This window comes from Dendrobates tinctorius, unplaced genomic scaffold (assembly GCF_039654945.1).
Source record: "Dendrobates tinctorius isolate UK_male_01 unplaced genomic scaffold, ASM3965494v1 ptg000057l, whole genome shotgun sequence".
Lineage (NCBI taxonomy): Eukaryota > Metazoa > Chordata > Amphibia > Anura > Dendrobatidae > Dendrobates > Dendrobates tinctorius.
The window spans coordinates 4620205-4642240 of record NW_027361725.1 but is presented as its reverse complement, the minus strand read 5'-3'; the positions used below and the strand labels follow the sequence as shown (position 1 = coordinate 4642240).

Sequence of the window (22036 nt, the reverse complement as noted above, 5' to 3'; positions counted from 1 at the left end):
CTTTATTTGTTTGATTTAAATGTTAAAGGGTGAGCATTAACAATATCCTGAGATATGACCTGCTCTTCCCAGTTAATATAAACTTTTTAGCCAAGTGGGTGTGATCATTAAGAAGACACCTACAGAGATGAACTGAAGATAAAACCCACTTGCCTAAATATCTAAATGGGGCATATAAGGAATAAAGAGGCGAATGAAGGAAAGGAATCCTTTGCCAGATTCAGAAGGACAGCAGCATTTACTTCAGGTAAAAATTACATATTTATGGCTAAAGACAGGTCCTCTTTAAAGGGGATTGCCATTTAACTAATATGTGCCCTGTAAATAGGTGATAAATGAGAAGAGGGATGGAGGTGACGCTCGGAATGAACGTGCTGCTAGATTTGAACCACCAGATGTATGCCAGTGAGGGACCCTGATACTGGACCCATGCTACAAGCCACCGACCCACACAAAGAATGTTACACCGTCTAGTGCTGAGCTGCGACTTGCTGAAAAGTGCGATCCCAGGGGGTCGGGTGGGCCTGGATCGAGTGCCATCACTGACCCCGATCCTGCTGGCACCCAGACAAGAGGAACTCTTAATGCTGCCGGTGGGAGCTGCACAGAGATTGAATAGGCTTAAAGTGCTACTTGAGCCAGTCCAAGAGAAGTCCTTATTTGCCAAGGTACGTGTAGCCCGGTCTCTGGCGATTGTGATGAATGAACGGGTGCCAGTCCAATGCATCAATGTTTTAAATGAGGCTGTTACAATTCCTGCTGGGACCATTCTGGCTGAACTGTTTGTGCCGGCGGAGAAGATACCTGACAAGACAGGATTCAAACTGCGCCCAGACCAACAGTCATACTGGATATTGGCGGTCGAGGTAAGCTGGATTACCGAAGAATGGAACGGCAATGTGATCATGGAACAGATGGGAGTGGATCGGGAGAACCTGACCTCCATGCAGTTGAAGCAGTTGGAGAGAGTTTTGTGGGAACATCAAGAAACCTTTTTGCGACATGGGGAAGACTTCGGATGTGCTGGGATGATTGAGCATGAGATCCCCATGGGGGATACTCCTCCCATTAGGGAAAGATATCATCAAATCCCTCCATTGCTCTATCAAGAGGTGAAGAGCATGGTGGCCAGTATGCTGGACAATCAAGTGATCCAAGAGAGGCGGAGTCCCTGGGCGGCTCCTGTAGTCTTGGTCCAGAAGAAGGATGGGACCCTTCGATTTTGTGTGGACTATCAAAAATTGAATGGCCACACGGTCCGGGACGCATATTCTTTACCCCATATTGAAGAATCCCGGTTGGCATTGGGTCGGGCCAAGTATTTCTCGACATTGGATTTGGCAAGTGGTTACTGGCAGGTCCCAATGGCCAAAAAAGATCAGGCTAAGACGGCGTTTGTCTTGCCAATGGGGCTCTATGAGTTCAACCGGATGCCCTTCGGCCTTGCTACCTCCCCGGGAACCTTCCAACGTCTGATGGAACATTGCTTAGGTGATGTGAATTTTGAATCAGTTCTGATATATCTAGATGACATTGTGGTGTTCAGGACCTCATTTGAAGATCATCTTGAAAAGCTGCATCAAGTTCTCTGGCGACTCAGTAGTTATGGCCTGAAAATAAAGCCAAAAAAAGGCAACTGTTCCAGAGTCAGATTGAGTATTTGGGGCACCTGGTGACCCCGAATGGGGTGCTACCTGTGGCCAGTAAGGTTAAGGTGGTACAAGAGTGGCCGCCTCCTCACGACCTGAGAGAAGTGCGGGCCTTCCTGGGCCTAGCAGGATACTATTGGCGGTTTGTGCCCAAATTCTCACAAGTGGTGGGTCCCCTAAACAAACTTTTAAGAGGGACAGCGCTGGGTCCTCAAAACCACCCCATTCAATGGGGGCTCCAGCAGGAAAAGGCGTTTGATGAAGTGAAAACCGGCCTAACAAGTGCCGCGCTGTTGGCATATGCCCAGTTTGACACCCCTTTTCTGTTGTACACAGAGGGTAGTCTTCATGGATTGGGGGCGGTATTAGCACAGGTGCAGGATGGCCGAGAGCAAGTGATGGCCTATGGCAGCAGATCTTTAAGAGACACCGAGCGAAATCCAGCTTATTATAGCTCATTCCGGCTGGAATTGCTGGCTCTGGTGTGGGCAATGACAGAACACTTTGCTGAGTATCTAACAGGAGCTGAGGTGCTTGTTATGACAGATAACAACCCGTTGGCTCACTTAGAGAATGCAAAACTGGGAGCGTTGGAGCAGCGGTGGGTCGCCCGCCTTGCCAAGTTTAATTATCGCATTAAATTCCCTTCTGAACAAGAAAACGGAAATGCAGATGCATTGTCAAGGGTACCCCTGTGGTCCTTGGGGGAAGATGTTGATGACCAACTTGAGGATGCTGAAACTACGGCCTTGGGGCAGATACCTATCTTCCGAAGTGTGGTACACTCAAGTGGTTTGGCTACCAGGATGCCCTGTGTCCTGGGTAAAATGCCCTCAGATTGGACAAAGGTCCAGGATGAGTGCCCGGACATTGCACTTGTGCACCGTTGGGTACAAAATGAGGTCTGGCCCAGTGCAGAGGACAAGGCTCAACTGTCCACGGAAGGAATGAAACTACTGCGATAATGGGATAAGCTGTGTGTGGAACGGGGCCTTTTGTATCGTAAGGTGTGCCTACAATCTGAGCTGCAGCACCAGTACCAACTGATAATCCCTGTGTGGATGGTCCGGTGGTTGCTCGCGAGGTGCATGAGAAGGGGGCTCACTTTGGAAAGACACATCAGTGGTTCCAGCGAGTCCTCTATTGCACTGAGTTGGGAGGGATGGTGGCAGATGCGTTTCGGCAGTGTCAGGTCTGTGGGCTCAGCAAAAGCCCTGAGCAGTGGGCTCTCACGCAGTCTATTAAGATTTCCGCTCTGCTAGAGCTACTCATGATTGACTACATTTTGATAGGGTACTCTACTTCAGGGTACTCCTATTGCCTGGTAATGACAGATCACTTTATCAAGTATGCTGTAGCTGTGCCGACAAGAGACCAGACGGCAAAGTCGGCGGGTGAGGCTGTGTGTCAACATTTCTTCCAAGTGTTCGGGTTACCACAAAGAATACACTCGGATCAAGGGGCATGCTTCCAGGGGACGCTGATGAGGGAGCTGCACCATCTGTATGGTATTGAACAGTCGAGAACAACACCTTATCACCCCCAGGGTAACGGGGCACGTGAGCATTTTAATCGGACTGTTGAGGACATTAGAGGGTCAACAGCAGGCATGCTGGCCTGAGTATGTCCCTGAATTGATGTGGGCCTACAATAATAGGGTACACAGCACTACTGGCAATTCACCACACATGTTGATGTTTGGGAGACCCAGCCATTCGAACATGCCGGATCCCTCCTCCAATCCCCCTTGGACTGCATCTGAATGGGTACGACGGTTGAAGGTGGTGCATCAGGTGGTGGGTGATTACTTTCGGCAGGTGGTCCATAGGGATATGCGACCTGTGAAAATAGAGCTGTTTTCTCACGCGCCCAGATGAGGTGCTTAGTTGACACGGGATCCGAATGTACTATAATGCCTTTAGAAGTGTATGAGAGATACTTCAGTCAACTAGTGGTTCCAGAAGATGGCTGAGTGATTCGACTTACCGCCGTCAATAATGGCCAACTGTCAATTAAGGGGATCGTGTGGATGCAGCTAAAAATATTTGGTCAAGAGCTGGGACAGAAAGGGATAGCCAACCCAAAGTTTCCTGAAGAGTGTATTACACAGGGATTAGAAATAAATTTACCTATCAGAAAGGTCAATTCAGGTACTCAGAGAACAGATGTAAATTGAATGTAGTGATATCAAGGGACCCCCTGGAATGGCACACTGAGTAAATATAATATAAAGGTCCTTAAACGCCTCAACTAGGGATACCCGGGTATCTATGACTATGGTACCTTTAACCTGAGGTGAGTCTCCTCTCAGGCATATATTTAGATTGCATAAGCTGCAGCCAGTCCCAAATCTTCAGCGCCAATCAGTTGCAGCAACACAAGGTTCCTCGTTTTGTCGGCCGGTGCCAAGCCCAAACGCCGGGGACTTATATTTCTGTAGCCTCAAGATACCGTCTCTCCTCCTGCAGTCCTCATAAATTCTCCTAGAAGCAATGCGCCTGTTTCTGTATAAAATGTCTGTCCAATATTGCTTCTCAGCTCATCACAACAGGGACTCCACAGAGCTCCAAAGTCACACAACTCTTAGGAACGCTCAGTCTTTGTTCCACAGCAAGGTCCTAGGCTCCCAAGATGAAGAGTTGCAGTACACAATCTTTTACAGCGTTCAATCTCTTTGCTTCTCACAAGCTGCTCCACACACACAGTGTCTCTCGGGGCAGTCTCTCTTCTCTTCTAGAAGCTTCCCTTTCAGGTCTAGACAGCCGACACTAGGCCCCACCCCCCCAGCACCCAGACTCCAGGGCACTTATAGCACCTGCTCTTAGCTGCAGCAGGCAAACACCACAGGGTCCTAGTGCTCTCCTGGTGTAATCACAGTTCACCCTCTTACATTCACTCAGTGTCCAACTGCTAAGACCACCACTGATCTCATCATTTGGGGGTGCTACATCCTGTGTTTGAATAGAATGATAGTGAGCATGTGCAATCTCTGCTACAGCCACCGTGTGTAGGACAGGTGGTTCCACATGCTCATTACCGCTCCATGCACACATGGAACTATGAGTACCCAAATCTTGAGGTTGGAGCAAGTCTCACCAGCCAAATACTCAATGGCTGTACATCTATCATCTTGTAGATGGGTGATAAATGCTGTTCATAGACATCCCCTTCAAGAGCATGCATGTGTATTGTCAGTTTAGAAGGACTATCTGTCAGATGAACACTCATTGGATGGAATATATACTGTGGGTATGTAAAGTATTCAGACCCCTTTAAGTTTTTCACTCATCGTTTCATTGCAGCCATTGGTAGATTTAAAAAGGTTCATTTTTTTCTCATTAATGTACACTCTGCACCCCATCTTGACTGAAAAGAACAGAAATGTAGAAATTTTTTGCAAATTTATTAAAAAGGAAAAACTGAAATATCACATAGTCAGAAGTATTCAGACCCTTTGCTCAGACACTCATATTTAAGTCACATCCTGCCCATTTCCTTATGATCCTCCTTGAGATGGTTCTACTCCTTCATTGGAGTCCAGCTGTGTTTAATTAAACTGAGACTTCATTTGTAAAGGCACACATCTGTCTATATAAGACCTCACAGCTCACAGTGCATGTCAGACCAAATGAGAATCATGAGGTCAAAGGAACTGGACAAGGAGCTCAGAGACAGAATTGTGACAAGGCACAGATCTGGCCAAGGTTACAAAAGAATTTATGCAGTACTCAAGGTTCCTAAGAGCAGAGTGGCCTCCATAATCCTTAAATGGAAGAAGTTTGTGACCACCAGAAGTCTTTCTAGACCTGGCCGTCCAGCCAAACTGAGCAATCATGGGAGAAGAGCCTTGGTGAGACAGGTAAAGAAGAACCCCAAGATCACTGTGGCTGAGATCCACAGATGCAGTAGGGAGATGGGAGAAAGTTCCATAAAGTCAACTATCACTGCAGCCCTCCATTAGTCGGGCCTTTATGGAGGAGTGGCCCGATGGAAGCTTCTCCTTAGTGCCAGACATATGAAAGCCTGCATAGAGTTTGCTAAAAAACACATGAGGGACTCCCAGACTATGAGAAATAGGATTCTCTGATCTAATGAGACCAAGATAGAACTTTTTGGTGATAATTCTAAGCCATATGTGTGTAGAAAACCAGGTACTGCTCCCAATAGTGAAACATGGTGGTAGCAGCATCATGTCATGGGGTGTTTTTTAGCTGCAGGGATAGGAAAACTGGTTGCAATTGAAGGAAACATGAAGGCGGCCAAGTACAGAGATATCCTGGATGAAAACCTCTTCCAGAGTGCTCTGGACCTCAGACTTTGCCAAAGGTTCACCTTCCAACAAGACAATGACTCTAAGCACACAGCTAAAATAAGAAAGGAGTAGTTTCAGAACAACTATGTGACCAGTCTTGACTGGCCCAACCAGAGCCCTGACCTAAACCCAATTGAGCATCTCTGGAGAGACCTGAAAATGACTGTCCACCAACGTTTACCATCCAACCTGAAGGAACTGTAGAGGATCTGCAAGGAAGAATCCAGGTGTGAAAAACTTGTTGCATCAGTCCCAAGACTCATAGCTGTACTAGTGCAAAAGGGTACACAATATCAAGAGGGCTTTGTAAAGGCAATGCATTTTATGGTATCTACAAAATGCAAGGGGGTGTCTGTAAAGGCCTTACCTCTATTAATATCTACACAATGTCAGGAGGTGTATGTAAAGGCAATGTCTCATATGGTATCCACACAATGTCAGGAAGTGTCTGTAAAGGCAATGCCTTACATGGAACGGTGTCTGTAAAGGCAATGTAATTTATAGTATCTACACAACTCAAGGAGGTGACTGTAAAGGCCATTCATTGTATTGTGTCGGGTTCCTGCAGCTGCACAGCGGGAATCCAGAGCCTTGCATTCTGTGGTCTCCCATTCTTCTCCAACCGCTCAGGAGCCTGCACAGCAATCTCGGCGTCGCAGGCGCTCTGCTCAGACCAGCTCTGTAAGACTGGTTGTTGCTGCCACCTCTAGGTTAGCAATAGCAGCGCAGGCTGCCCTACAGCAAGCCACTCCAGTGGCTAAGTCCTATCGTCACGCTACAGGGCATGCTCACGAGACGATCTCCCATTGGAGATCTGGAGTCACGTGCTCAGGTCCTTCTCCTGATCTGATTGGTCCATCCCAGAGATCTGAAAGGTCCCGCACGGCTATAAAAGGTCCGCATGGCCGCTCGGCCATGCGCTAGTGTAGTCTCTAATTGCTACTGTGTGAATGATGATGGATGCATGAACCTGCGAATGACTCATTAAGATCCCCTCCCTCTGATATTACGTGTGTGGATAGGGCCTACAAGCCACAGTGCTCATCTCCACAGAGCTAGCGTCCGACAGTGCGCCCCTCCTGGGCATTGTCGTATAGCGGCTGATTAAGTTGCCACGCTGCGGGAAGCAGCACTTGTGGGTGTCCGCGGTAGAGACGCCGCACGCACGGTAGGTCTAGACGGACACCGTCCCTGTGTCTTGGGCCCGAGTCCTGTGACCATATACCGTGCGTGCACACCGCTGAGACCTGTGAGGTCAACAGGCTCGACATTTATGTTTATGCCTTAAGGCGACTCTGTGAATATAACAGAGTACGCCCAGTGCACACCGGGTGACGTTCAACCCGTGTGCGATATACCGCCATATTGTGCGTCTGTCATTATATAGCAGCAGTTTAACACCTCTGCACGGTGGACCCCGGGCAGCGAACGCACTTTCTATTATTTTATATATAGTGCGTTCTGCCGTCCCTAACAGTATGGTATCTACAAAATGCCAGGATGTGTCTGTGTAGATACCGTACAAGACTTTGCATTTACAATGTCAGAAGATGTCTGTAAAAGCAATGTCTCATAGGGTATCTACACAATGCCAGAAGGTATCTATAAAAGAAAAGCCTCTTATGGTGTCTACAGAATGTCAGGAGGTGTCTGTAAAGGCCATCCATGGACGAGGAGAGGAAACCCTACATCCTACTGGGGAAGAGGAATCAACAGTGGAGATTGCCGCCCAATATGTCACCATATGTCATAAGCTGAGAGGAACTTAAAACCCCCAAATGGACTATTATATCCCAAATTATGCCCCCAACACCTCATTCCCATAATCCCCCATCCCCTCTCCATCACATCTATTTTCCTTGTTTTGGCAACACTAAATGTATTTTGGTCCTGCCAATAAAGCCTGTTTGAGTTTGAGTTTGAGCTATGTCTGGTATGGTATCTACACCTTGTCAGGAGGTCTCTGTAAGTACCATACAAGACTTTGCCTTTACAATGTCAGATGTTTGTAAAAGCCATGCCTCATATGGTATGTAGACAATGACAGGAGGTGTCTGTAAAGGCAATGTCTCCCATGATATCTACACAATATCATGAGGTGTCTATAAAGTCAATATCTTCTATAGTACCTATATAATGTCAGGAAGTGTCTGTAAAGGCAATGTCCCCTATGGTATCTACAAAATACTAGGAAGTGTCTGTGTAGGTAACATACAAGACTGTAAAGGCAATGTCTCCTATGGTATCTACACAATGTCAGGAGGTGTCTGTAAAGGCAATGTCTCCTACAGTATCTACACAATGCCAGATGATGTCAGCAAAGGCAATGTTTTTATTGTTTCGGGTCATATCGGGTTATTATGTGTGCCACTATGAGTATTGTACGATTATTTACATGTAAATAACTTACTTTACCCCAGGGGAAATGAATGCCAGAAAGTGAGCTATCATCCCTAATAAACCTCCTGTCTATCAGTATACAATGTGCATTTTCTAATAAATTGTGACTGCTTACCTCACCCCCCACTCGCACCTCCGTCTCTCCTCAGCTCGTCCCCAATTAAACCTTCCTGTCACCGAACCCCTTTTGACGCAATTCCCAGACTCCACTCCTCCTGTGTGGAAGAACCATAAAGGCCCATAGTGCGAGATAGAAACATCATAATTAAGAGACTATTTTAGGAAAGCTTCTTCTTCTTTTTTTTTGAAGCCTTAAAACACCCCATGGTCCTTAAAAAGATAAGATAGATACCTGCGAGCCAAGCTTTTCAGCGACTTCTCCCAAACATGCCGAAAATACGACTACGGAAAGTCAGGACGTGTCTTAAAAAAAAAAATCAGCTTTTAAATTTATTCAGTCTAATGAGGTAGTCTAAATTTCGAGAATGCTAATTCGAAGAGCCGGTTCTGTGGTGGCTGTGGCGGTGGAGGGGGGGAACAAAACAAGGATGTCACTGCCTCGGAACAAAGTGAATTGCTTATATGACTGACAGTAGGAATTTCTTTCAACATCAGTAAAGAGGAGTGAAATGACAGGTAGAGGGACAGAGACGGAATTATGCCACGCGCTTACAGTTTGTGTACGATAACTAAGGGACATGCTGACTTGATATACCAACTTAATAAGCTCAGCAGGGGCTAACTGAAAAGATATATGAAACCGTATGGCTATAATCAGTCACCTATATGGTAAAGATGAGGAGGGAGGGGAATGGGAATGCAAAAAAGTCAGAAAGTTGTGAAAGACAATATCGTAAAGAGCTTGTTTTATTTAATACGTTATTTTTTTTTGTTTTTTTGTGCGTTTTTGAACAAAGGCTAATTTTTTGCCCAAAAAAATCTAGTATGATATAATGTATGGTATTTATTGTATACTGAGCCTATTGCAAAACTACTGGTGAAGGCCTTAGTGTAAAAAGTTTCATGAACATAAAGGGGTTATTTTGCTAGGTACTGTATATATAGACTTTTATGTCTTGTAGCAAAGCCAAGTAGGACAGGTTTAAGTCCTAGCACTGCAGGACTTAATTAGATGCACCTACCTTGCATTAACTAAGAACTAGGTCTTATGGTCACCAGGTGTTGTCAGTTTGCTGGATGCTGATAAGAGTCGAGTGTGCTGCTGATTAGTGACCAGCCAAAACGTGAGCTATTGCTGGGAGAGAGATATCCTGGGGTCTGTCTCTGAATGGAGATTGCATGGGTTAGCTAGGAAAGCTGAGAAGTCTGTGTGTTGGAGCTGCAGAGTAACTTGTGGAAGCTGCAGCCTGTTCAGAGTGAACTGTGCATGGAAATGAACACCTGATTGGCACTGAAAGCTGTTGGAGCTTGGACTGAAGGAGGTACCAAGAATGGCGGAATCGTGGCTCTTCTGTGTATGACATTTGCTCTGGGAGAAAGGACTAATTTGTTCGGTGAGCCCGCACTGACATGTGTGCCTGTTGAATGTACTGTCTATTTTCTGTTATTCCTTTGTGCCCAGAAGAGGCTGTTTTTGGTTTTGAATCTGTTGTAGCTTTATAAAAGCAATAAAACTGCACCTCTTTGGACCAAACCACAATACCTGTGTGAACGCTACTTAATGCCTACTTGAGAGCGTGAATCCCTACAATATGTATGCCTTGTGTGTTTATGAAGGTATGATTACTGGGGATCTAATTGGTTTGAAGTCCAGAAATTTTGAGACAAAGGTCCCAAGAAGTTCCCTATGTACAATAAGCTCCATCCCATTCACTTCTGTGGGACTGATGAAGAGCGCCGATCCATCAGTCCCAAAGAAGAGAACGGAGTGGTGGTCAAAATTCTCTGTACTGCTCCATTCACATGACTTTCGAACACCCTTTCTCAGGATTAATGGGGTCTCACCACTTGGATAGGCTCTGTGTTCATTAGCGCGCATGCCCAATTGCTGCTCCATTCATTTCAATATGACTGGAGGAGATAGTAATTTCATTAGAGCCATAAAAGAGAATAGTGCAGTGGTCCACAATTCTCACTATTGTTCTATTCCCATAGAGGCTTTCGAGACCCCCTTATCATTGATTGCTGAGCATCTGACCACTGAGGTAGATTCTGTGAGTAGTGCTGTGCCATTCACTTCTATATGACAGAAGAAGATTGACATTTCATAACTCCCATAGAAGTGAATGAAGGAGTGTTGGAAAATTCTCACTATCACTCTATGACGTCATCGCGTCCACTGCCTCAGACACAGAGGGGTAATGTTTGGAGAGGGAGCGGCACCTGACACTTCCTCCTCTATAATTGCTTTCAACTATATCATCATCTAAGAGTTGAATGTGCAATGTCAAGAGTGGAGGAGGACACAGAGCCGACAGCATGGACTGCCGCTATTAGCGGCACACCACTCGCTGAGAACCCTGGTGAGAGTGGGGGCCATAGTCAAATGCCTAGTCTTCCCCGACCTAATGTTGGACCAGGTCATGCCACCATGTTCTTTTTACAAGGGCATACTTTGTTAAATCTTTTTATAATTCTACTTTCATGAACATTAACATTTAATGTGATAACTGATGCCTTTAGGGTCTGAGCTGCAGCGCTTATGTTCTTTTGCAAATTTTTGTATACTTTGCCCGGTATAACCTAAATGTTTTCCACCTGTGTTTAATAGTGTTAGGCACCAGGTTTCTGCGTCTGCTCTGCAGGAATCCAGAGCGTCACATTCTGTGGTCTCCTGCTGTCTTTCTACTGCAGAGGAGATTGCTTTGCAGCAGACCGCTCCAGAGACTAAGTCCCTCTGTGCTCCTAGTGGGCATGCTCATGAGACGATCTCCCATTGGAGATTGGGAGTCATGTGCCCAGGTCCTGTTCCAGATCTCATTGGTCCATCTCGGAGATCTGGAAGGTCCCGCACGGCTATAAAAAAGCGCGCATGGCCGTTCCGCCATGCGCTAGTATAGACTATACTGCTATGTGTGAATGGTGACGGATGTATGATTCTGGTGACTGACTTATTATGAAACCCCTTCCCTCTGATATTACGCATGTGGTTAGGGAATTAGTTCAGCAGTCAGCGCCAGTCTGTGGCAAGCCTTAGGCCACTGTGCACACCACACCTCTGCGCTAGTGTCCGACATAGCGCCTGCTTTGTAGCTGCGTCATCCAGCGGCAGTGTCCTGCGCCGCGCTGCAGTTGCAGCCCTTCTTGGCGCTCGCAGTAGCGACGCTGCACACACGGTAGGTCTAGATGGACACAGCTCCTCTGTCTTAGTTCCTGCTCCTGCGACCTTTTACCGTGTGTGCATTTACCTGAGGCCTGTGACTCTAACAGGCTCAGCCTTTTGTATGTTTTTGTTGTGGCGCCTCTGTGTGTGAACAGAGCCCGCTCTGCGCACTTCGGTTGAAATTGATCCCGTGCGCATTATATTGCCATATTGCTTGTCTGCCATTACTCAGCAGCGGTTGTAACACCTACTGCACGGTGGACCCCGAGCGGCGAACGCACTTTATTATTATTTTTATTTAGTGCGTTCCGCCGTTCCTAACAAATAGTAGTTCTCACTTTAGAATGATGGACTTCAAATTGTTTGGTAATGAATTAATAACTCTTCATAGATTGCTGGGCAGCAACAGTTGCATCACGAAAACCATTGCTGATGTTTTTCTTCCTCAATCCTCCTGACCAGCAAAATGCCAAAACTTATGCTTTTACATACCGCATATACTCGAGTATAAGTCGATCCGAGTATAAGTCGACCCCCGTAATTTTGCCACAAAAAACTGGGAGAACTTATTGACTCGAGTATAAGTCTAGGGTGGGAAGTGCTCCATAGATTATTCCCCCATATGGTGTCCCCAGAAGAAGCTCCATAGATTATTCCCCCATATGCTGCCCCCATAAGAAGCTCCTTAGATTATGCCCCCCATATGCTGCCCCATAAGAAACTCCTTAGATTATGCCCCCCATATGCTGCCCCCATAAGAAGCTCCATAGATGATTCCCCCATATGCTGACCCCATGCTGCTGCTGCATGTAAAAATAAAAAAATGACATACTCACCTCTCCGTCGCTGGGTGTCAGATTCTCACCTGTCCTGCGTCCATGGCTGCTACCCGCTATCTGCCACGTCATCAGTCAGTGACGTTTAGACTGCAGGGGGCACGGCTCGCACTAACCACGTCACCGCGCCCTCTGCTGTCTGAAGTCACTGACCGATGACAGACAGCAGCAAGCAGCCATGGACGCAGGACAGGTGAGTATCGCTATACTTACCCGTCCTGACGCTGTGTCTTGAGCCCCCAGCTTCTCCGCGCTCTCTCTTCCTGCCTTCAGCGATCATGTGGTACCGCTCATTAAAACTCATGAATATGCGCATATTCATGAGTTTTAATGAGCGGCACCACGTGACCGCTGAAGGCAAGAAGAGAGAGCACGGGGAGAAGCTGGGGGCTCAAGACACAGCGTCAGGACGGGTAAGTATGACCTGACACCCCCGCTCCCCCTCCGACCCCCCGGTGTATATGACTCGAATATAAGATGAGAGGGGGACTTTCAGCCCAATTTTTTGGGCTGAAAATCTCGACTTATATTCGAGTATATATGGTAGTTAGTCACACTTGAAGATGAGCCGTTTGTTAAGCAAAACTTGGCTGTTATTTTCCCTCTTAATTCCTGGAAGCAGTAAGGGTTTACTTAATTTTTCATCCATTGATTTTGTATTTTGGCTTTTTATTTAGTAAATAAATAATGGTTTGGTGTAATTTGTCTTTTGTTGTTCATCTGAGGTTGCATTTACCGGTTGCTCTCTGCTTCTTCATATCAATAGCATGCCGACAATGCAGCTGAAAATATCATATGACTGTAGGATCGCAATACACATGGTGTTGCTTGAAAATCCACTGCATGGAGACTAGTGTTGAGTGAGCACTAAAATGCATAGGTACTCGTTACTTAAGTTGAGCAAATCGCAAATCGAAACTCGAGCATTTTTCCACCCCACCCCCTCTGAAGGGGGTCCAAAAATTTCCAAAATCGATGGAAATAGCATGGAAACAGCATGTGGAAGAGCACTGGGAGCATCTCTGTATCCCAGGTTGTTGTTGGGAAAAATGTTGTCAGAGTATTACATTACGCCACTTTTACGGACTGACAATAAAACATACAAAAAAACATAATAAATCCAAAGATGCAATGGATTTAAAAAAAATGTTAAGAAACATTCTTTCTATGATAATGAGTTGTATATAAGGCAAAAAAAATTAGGAGAAAAAAATTTGTAAGGGGGTGAAGCACAAGAAGAATTAGAAAGGGGTTACCTCCTCTGCTCTGTGTCCGGAACCATATAGCTGGGCAGCAGGGTTGCCGGGGGGGAAGACTTTTGGACCTGGACCAACTGCATCTTGGGCCTGTCAGTAGCAGTGGGGAAGAGGAAGGTGTGCTGGACAGAAAGTGGTGCAGGCTGAGGGCGTGAAAAGAGAGCGCGTGCAGGTCAGAGCAGCGTGTGCAGGAAGGAGAGCAGGTCGCAGCCACACGCAGGAGAGGAGAGAGAACTTCCGGTCAGAAAGAAAAGAAAGGAGGACGTGACAAAGATACTGCTGTTTGTGAGTACGTGGACCTGGAGTCCCCATTGACTAGAGGAATACATTCTCCTGACCGTGCAGAGACTGAGACCTGCGCACGCAGCACCGGTGCCCTCGGTGACAGGTCAGAGCCCCTGATTCCGGCAGAGAGACTTAACAAAAGACTCAGCATTGTTCCGGCAGAGAGACTGCTAGTTTTAAAGCAGAGATTCAGAGCAGGGGAGACCCAGTTTGGCCCAGTGTCCCCACTGCCTTCCTCCTTAACCCCGGAGGCCCTGGTTACCCTCTAACAGAGACTACAGCACTTAAGGCCCCGTCTCACTAAGCGATCTCGGTAGCGAGATCGCTGCTGAGTCACAACTTTTGTGACGTAACAGCGATCTCACCAGCGAGATCGCTATGTGTGACAGCGATCAGCGAGCGGCCCCCCTGCCGGTATCGCCGATCGCTGGAAGAAACCTCTGGACATTTCTTTGGTCGCTGGTCTCCCGCTGGCCAGCACGCATCGCTGTGTGTGACAGCGGGAGACCAGCGATCAGGTGTAAAAAATAATAAAAAAAATAAAAAATAGAGTTATTCTCACCTTCCGACGTCCCGTTCAGCCATCCTGCCTCTCTCCACGCTCCGGTCCCAGTGATCCTTTGCACGAATGACCGCGAGACTTTGTTATCCCTCGAGACCGTGACATTCTCGCGGTCATTCGTGCAAAGGATCACTGGGACCGGAGCGTGGAGAGAGGCAGGATGGCTGAACGGGACGTCGGAAGGTGAGAATAACTATATTTTTTATTTTGATTCTGTTTTTTACAGGGATGGCCAGCGATGCCGGGCGCTCGGCGTTGCTGTGCTGATCGCTGGTGAAGCTGTCTGTGTGTCAGCTCACCAGCGATCACATAGCGACTTACTAGCGATCCTGATACCTTGATATCGGTGTCGGGATCGCTGGTAAGTCGCTTAGTGTGACGGGGCCTTTACAGAGACTACAGAGACTACAAGTGCCCTTCAAGCAAGCAAGATTTCTTCAGACTGATAAGTTGCATGAATACCCGTTAATTACCATTGTCCTGCTTGACTGTTTGATAACTTTGTCTAGTTTACACAAGCCATTAAACCAATATTACATTGCCAGTTTAAACCCCACTGTTATCTCCCTGCAAGGAGATTTTGACCCCTGTAAATAAACCCTTTAACTTTTGGTCTGTATCTGTCCTGTGGTGACATACTCAGCACCTTCACATTTATTGCAAATTCACCTCCACACCTTGGGCTGTGTTAACACATAGTGTTTTTGCTGCCTTTTTGCACGTTTGAATTGCCAGGAATTGCTATTTTATCATATTAATATTTTATCTGGCTATGTGGTGAGTGAGACATGATCAGACACATCCTGTTTAATTTATGTAGGAGGGACTCTGAAAATCACAAATGTTTTTGTCACTGTCATCAGGTGGCCCTATCTATTTGTAGAGGGTCATCAGGCGACCCTTACTATTATTAGAGGGCCAGCAGTCAGCCCGCACTATTGTTAGAGAGCCAGCAGGTGGCCCTTGCTATTGTCCGAGGGTCATCATTCAGCCCTCACTCTAATTTTAGAGGGCCAGCAGCCAGCCCTCCCTAAGCCTTTTTGGAAGGCCAGCAGCCGGCTATACTTTGCATAGCCTTATATTGCTACTGCTGTATAAATTATTCATCTGAGGTGGGCAAATTTTCTTTTTCATATTAATACGGTAAAGTTTGAAACTTGGAGGGACATCAGCCGGCCCTCACAATTTACAAAGGATCATCAGGCATCCCCCACTATTTTTAAAGGGCTAGCAGGCATCTTGTGGACTGATGAGATCAAGATAGATTTTTTGGTAAAGCACAAAAGGTGTCAGTAGCACGTGTTCCGTCCCAGGGTCTGACTGAGTCCCGACTTCCACAATGTTCACCAGTGTGCCATCAGGAAAATGTAGCGTCCCTGGCCACAAGCACTTATCCAGGTGTCCATGGTTAAGTGGACCTTCCCAGTAACAGAATTGGTCAGGGCACAACTGATGTTATGGGATACGTGCTTGTGTAAGGCAGGGATGGCACACCGGGAGAAATAGTGGCAGCTGGGGACCAAGTACTGAGGGATGTCCAACACCATGAGGTTGCATAAAGTATCGATCTCCACAATCCCAAACGGTAACGTTTTCAGGGCAAGTAGTCTGGAAATGTGGCAGTTTAGTATTGTGACCTGTGGATGGCTGCATATTTATGCTTGCATTCCAAGAACTGGGGTAGGGAACTGAACGCTGCGCTGGGACCAGGACATGGACGTGGTTACTGACGGTGGTTGGAAGTGTGCAATGACAGATGCAACATGGGGGACATATTTGCCTACATAATGGACAGGTAGTTGTCATGCAGGTAAAACAGGGGAAGAGGCAGTTGTGTGTCACCCACAGACACTATTTCTGGACCCTGGCATTTGACCCAAGGAGTCATGCTGGTGGTGGTCATGCTGGTAGTTGTGCTGATGCTGGCATGGCGAAAGTTGCAAATGGAATTTTTTGAGCTAACTAGACTGTCTTTGAAAATGCTCCACACTCGAGAACACCTAAACCTTGGCTTGAAAACGTTCACCTGTGTTGGTGCTCTAGGGAACAGTTGCCAGCCTTGTATCTCTGGTCACCCCACTGCCTCTTCCTGCCTGTTGTGTTGCTGCAGATCCCTCCCTGTTATGAATGGGTCACCGAGGAGGAAAAAAACTAAAAGCTAAGCCCAGAAAAACCAGAGAGGTTGGTAACTATGCAGATTGCAGATCCCTGATCCTAGCCACACAACTAGCAGCAGCCGTGGAGCGTACCTACGATGAACCTAGACGCCTCGTCATGGCCGGAGGACTAAATAAGCCTAAAGCAAGAAAAGGGGAAAACTAACTGCCCCAGAGCAGACCCCAAAGGAATAGACAGCCCCCACACATGTATTGACAGTGAAACAAGATGAAAACACAAACAAAGGCAGGAAAATAGGCAGAGCAAACGACGGGGCCCAAACTAACTAGGAAGGAGAGGAAAGGAAAGACACTGTCTGCAATCTTCCCAAAACCCTACAAAATAATGTCCAACACTTCTGATAACAAAATTAACCCTGAAGTCACTAGACTTCTCCCACTATATCAGCACTCTGAAGTATTCTGAGACAAAGCAAAAAGAGGCCAATCTAATAAGGGTCAAAAAGCAAATTGGCAAATACAGATAAATAAGAATGGAAATTCAGCACAGCCCCAGCCGGGGCTGGCTGACCACACAAAAAACTGAATAGAACAACAAAATCAAGTGTGAACATTAGCATAAAAACTTAGTTTGAGCTGACTGGAACAGAGCTGAGAACCAAGACCTGACAAGCAGAAGGAATCACCAGCACCAGAGTAGGGCGTCGGCTGTCTTAAATCAAATCTGAGATTCCTGAGGTCCAATCGTCATCCTCATTATCAGGTGGCAGATCTCTACTGATTAAATCAGCCACACTACCTCCTGTTACTACCAGAGGGAGCCTGGAAGGAGAACTCACAACTGGTAGACCAGAAAATGAACTCACAACACCTCCCCCTGTGCGCTGCTGTCCTTGCTCTGCATGTCACCTTCACATGTTGGGTCAGTGACTTCATTGTCCACCACTTCGTCTGCCACATCAGCACCCTATTCCTCCCCCTAGCATTGCTGACATAACATTACTTGTTGGCAAATGTCTCATCATCATCCACCTCTTGAGACAGTAATTGTATTTTCCCACTGTTGCAATCTTGTAGCTGCTCAAATATTTGGGCATCACTACATGCGATCTCCTCATGTCCCCATTGAAATGGGCAGAACAAGAGGCAATAATCTATAAATGGAAATATGAAAAGCTCTTTGGATTGGGCAAGTGTGGGATCACTTGTCTCCAGGCACTGGGCATGGTGGGAGGAAGAAAGACAGGGTGAGGATAATGTGGTCCAGAAGCACAACTGCACTGTGTGGAAGACAGTGTGGTGCTGGCAAAGAAATTGGAAGCATTATCTACTGTCCTTCCAACAACCTTTTCACACTGGTATGGCTTCAAGAGTGATGTTCCACGCCCCCTACAAAGTGGGACAGGAATCTAGGTCTAAATTATGTGTGTGTTTGTTGTGCTGCCGCAGCAGTCACAATTTCACGTTGCCCAGGGCCTTGGCCTCTGTGCTCACCATCAGCATCATGTCCACTTCCTTGTCTCTTACTACGCACCTTTCCCATTTTAAATCACATATGATATGTTCCTGTTGAGAAAACTTTTCAGTTTTACTATTGCAGGAAATTTTGCCCACCTCAAATGGACTTCTTAAGCTGCTGTATCAAATATAGAGATGCTATTTCTAACCAACCAACTCTGGCTTTTTTATTTTGATGCAGAACTGGTGCAGTATAAATGGTGTATAATATTTGTCTGCTTAAAAAAATTGGCATGAATACTAGAACACACAAATTTGCCCACCTCACAAGGACTTGTTACAGTGCCGGACCAATATAGCAATGCTACTGAGATCAAACCTAGTTTGGCTACATGCTTTTGATGTACAAGTGGTGCACTATAAATGCTGTATAATATTTTACTGCTGAAGAAAATGTTGTAGTATTACTATAGTTGGAAAACGTGCCCACCTCAGATGGACTGGTTACACTGCAGTAGCAATATAACATTGCTATTGATAACCAACCAAGTCTAGCTGTATGCTTTTGACACACAACTGCCACAGTATAAATTGTGTGTAATATTTCCATGCTCAGAACAATTTGCAAAATTAAGAGAAAAAAAAATATTATTAGCCATGAGAAGGGGTTTTGATATCAGTTGCAGACTGCAGCATAAAGGACGTGCCCTATCATCTCCTACACGATCCCTTCAGCACAATCTCACCCTAAGTGCTACTAACAGCAGTATTACAATTATCATTAGCTCTAAGAAGGACGGTTGTTGTACTAAACAGAAATATAAATGTGGCTGAATCACTGGCTAACATGCAGCTACAATTATGTGCCTCTCTCATCAGCACCTCTCCCTATGCTGCCTGTGTCCAGGGTGTGCCAAGCATGGTGTCACAGCTCTTATATAGACCTAATGAAGCTATGTGGCCAGCCAATGACTATAATGCCACAAACAAGATGGCTACGGCATTACAGTGACTGGCAGGCAATCCCCTAATGTTCATTGGCTATCTATAAAGCTCCAAATATGCAGGGTTGGGATTCGAGGTCCCGCTCGAACAATAAAAAAAATTTGCTGAGTATCGAGCATCTCGAGCACAGTGATACTTGAGTGAGTAACAAGTAGTGACAAGCATGATTGCTGATCACTACTGGAGACACATAGTTCTGCATAAGTGCTGAATACACAAAACAGAGATGAGCAAAGTTCCACAAATTCATTTTGGGCAGATTCAAGAGATTTGTTTGGCTTATTTAATTCAGTCCAAATCAAAAGTGCCTTATTTGTCCTAAAAAAGTTTCTCTCTTTATGCCGCCTCTAGGTACGTTTTTCCATTTTTCCAGTGCTGAGGTCAGTGAGTGGCCTCACTCAGTCACATAGGGGGCAAACCTCGTCATGTGGGGCACGTCACCTCTGAGTAAAGTGATTGGAGGAACCAAAAATCCTTACAGAGGATTGGGGATCTGCTGTGGCAGCGAAGACAGCATAAAGAGTCAGGTGAGGTCCTAGGACAGCCCATTATAATATTTATTATTAATTATATTATTATTGTAATGTTATTTATTGTATATTTTTTATTGTTGGCAGCAGATTATTCAGGATACTCTCCAAGCGTGTGACAACAGAGCTTCTTTATTCAGGAACAAACAGGAATAGATCAGAATAGATGCTTTGTGCTTTCTGATCCTTCTCTAACCAATCATCTGGTAATGGATGAGACACTTGTTCCTGAGTATATTTCCACGTACCTTCTCTTATGAGCAGCATCTTTACCTTGAATTTCCAGGACTGGTAGTCCGGGTTAGTGAGGCTTGGCACTAAGAACTTGACAGGATTGCTGCTAGTGGACATATTCTCTGTTGCTCTGTGCTGATTTTGCTCTGGGCTTCTGTTGCTGTGCTACTCTGGGCCCAAAACCTGTTGTCAGTAGATTATTCAGGATACTCTCCAAGCGTGTGACAACAGAGCTTCTTTATTCAGGAACAAACAGGAACAATATATGATAAGCTTAATAGAACAGGAATAAATCATTTGTGTGTCTCTATCTGTGCAGCATCTACAGCATGCTGCTTCTCTCATAGAAAGATGTAATAATATGGCTGGGTTGCAATCAGGTCAGCACAATCCATACTCACTGTGCTGTCAGCTGCTTCTTCCCTGCTGTGTTCCCCGTTCTTCCGTTCTCTTAAAGGACAGGAGGCAGAATCCAAAGCAACTTTTAAATATAACGGATTTTTTCTCTTCAGGACACAGCACATCCATAACATTTCCAGCACACTTGTCACAGTACCAGCAATTCATTTTTCTTCATCTTTCCCTAACTTCTTCTACTTCACTGGAATAGGCCACAAAGTTGCAACGGGACGAGGAACCCAGTGAAAACAGCACTTCAACTTATCTCCCTGGAACTGACTTCAGCCCAGACACGGAAATATTCATCAACTATGTCATCCACCCCCTTTTGGTCATCCTGCCCGTGCACTCGCTGGTGGCCCGCTCTACTACTACTACTTCTTCATACATCTTCTGTAGCTTCTTCACTACGTTGTTGCGGATACCATGCACGACACTCTTCTCTTTTTCCCTATTACTTCCACTCCTTTCTATGGATGGCTGGGCTTCTCTGCTTGGGAACGTTGTGTAATAGCTAAGCAGCTCAGGACCCAAGGCCACCTGAGCACACCAGGTGGTCTACCCCCATCTGACTATAACCAGGAAATCTGTCTAGCTTATTCCCTAGCTACCACTCCTACAATTAACCTCTAAGTGTCCTACAACTAAACCTTCCTATGCAGTGTACTCAGTGACCCCATCCAGTGCCCTTTTCCCTAACTGCACTGTCCCTAGCTTAAATATAGCAATAAACATATATATATATAGAGAGAGAGAGAGAGAGCTTACACATAATACAAAGATACGTACACAAGACACATGCAAATATGGCAATTATGTACATGTAAATTGTAGCATCAACATTTAAAGGGCTAGGCCCTGACCCTCTTACACCCTCTTATTGTTTATTGTATATGAAGCCCTTGCCAGCTCTCAAGAGAATCCAGTAAGAAAAGAAAACATTTACAGCAGTTTGGATCCCAAAAAATGTTGGTTTTGCCATAATTAGACATTATGGTAGAAACTTGTAGTTAATTTGATTCATTATGGATTGTTTCGATATGCAAAGCCACTCCATTATTATACTAGAATATTAGATGCACAGAACAATAACAAAAAATCTGTTGTAAAAATAAACATCTCCCTTTAATCTCATATATTATAGTAACTTTTCTTTCTTTCTTTTTTCTTGGATTGCAAAATTAAAAAAAAAAGTTGCCTTCAGGTGTGAATCTGAGAAACCTGATAAATAGATTGCCTTGGATTAAAGCCTCATTGCACCAGGAGCTCAAACAGTCTGTTCTTTCCAGAATGATACGATGCACATTGATGCACCGGGCACTTTGTGAATGCCTTGTTTTAATGTCTGCCATATATCTGTATTTAGCGCTTCCTGACTTACTCTCCACCCAATCCGCGACACTATATCATCTTAGTTCCTTTTATACTGTATCACCTGCTAAGCTTCACTGCCTGCCCCCTGGCCCAAACATATTGCTCAGCCACACAATGCAATACGGCGAGCATTTTATTTCCCTGTCATAAAATATCTTCTGCAATTTTTTTCCCAATTTTTCTTTTTCTTTTTTCTTTATTATTTTTAGCTTTTTTCTTTGTATATTTTTTTTCCTATTTGTTTTCCCATTTTTTCCATTAGTTTGGTTCTTTTTTTTTTGCTTTATGCAATTTTTTTCTATTTCTTAAACAGGTTTATGCTTCTTTTTGTAAACC

General features: G+C 45.5%; 2 long non-coding RNA genes across 3 annotated transcripts in view; one reads left to right on the top strand and one right to left on the bottom strand.

Annotated features, from left to right (window-relative positions):
* The window catches only part of LOC141091909 (uncharacterized), a 163347-nt gene extending 154572 nt beyond the window's left edge, over window positions 1-8775 (bottom strand). Inside the window, exons 1-2 of one of the 2 annotated variants that reach the window (XR_012232615.1) lie at window positions 8714-8775; window positions 8477-8576 (exon numbers count right to left, since the gene is read on the bottom strand). This is a non-coding gene — a long non-coding RNA (uncharacterized lncRNA). The remainder of the gene's footprint in view (window positions 1-8476; window positions 8577-8713) is intronic. The other variant, XR_012232614.1, reaches the window with a different exon arrangement.
* Window positions 8776-9638: 863 nt separating this feature from the next.
* On the top strand, window positions 9639-21460 carry LOC141092029 (uncharacterized). The gene is made up of 3 exons (XR_012232657.1): window positions 9639-9875; window positions 19515-19690; window positions 19784-21460. It is a non-coding gene; the product is annotated as an uncharacterized lncRNA (long non-coding RNA).
* The last annotated feature ends 576 nt before the right edge of the window (window positions 21461-22036 follow it).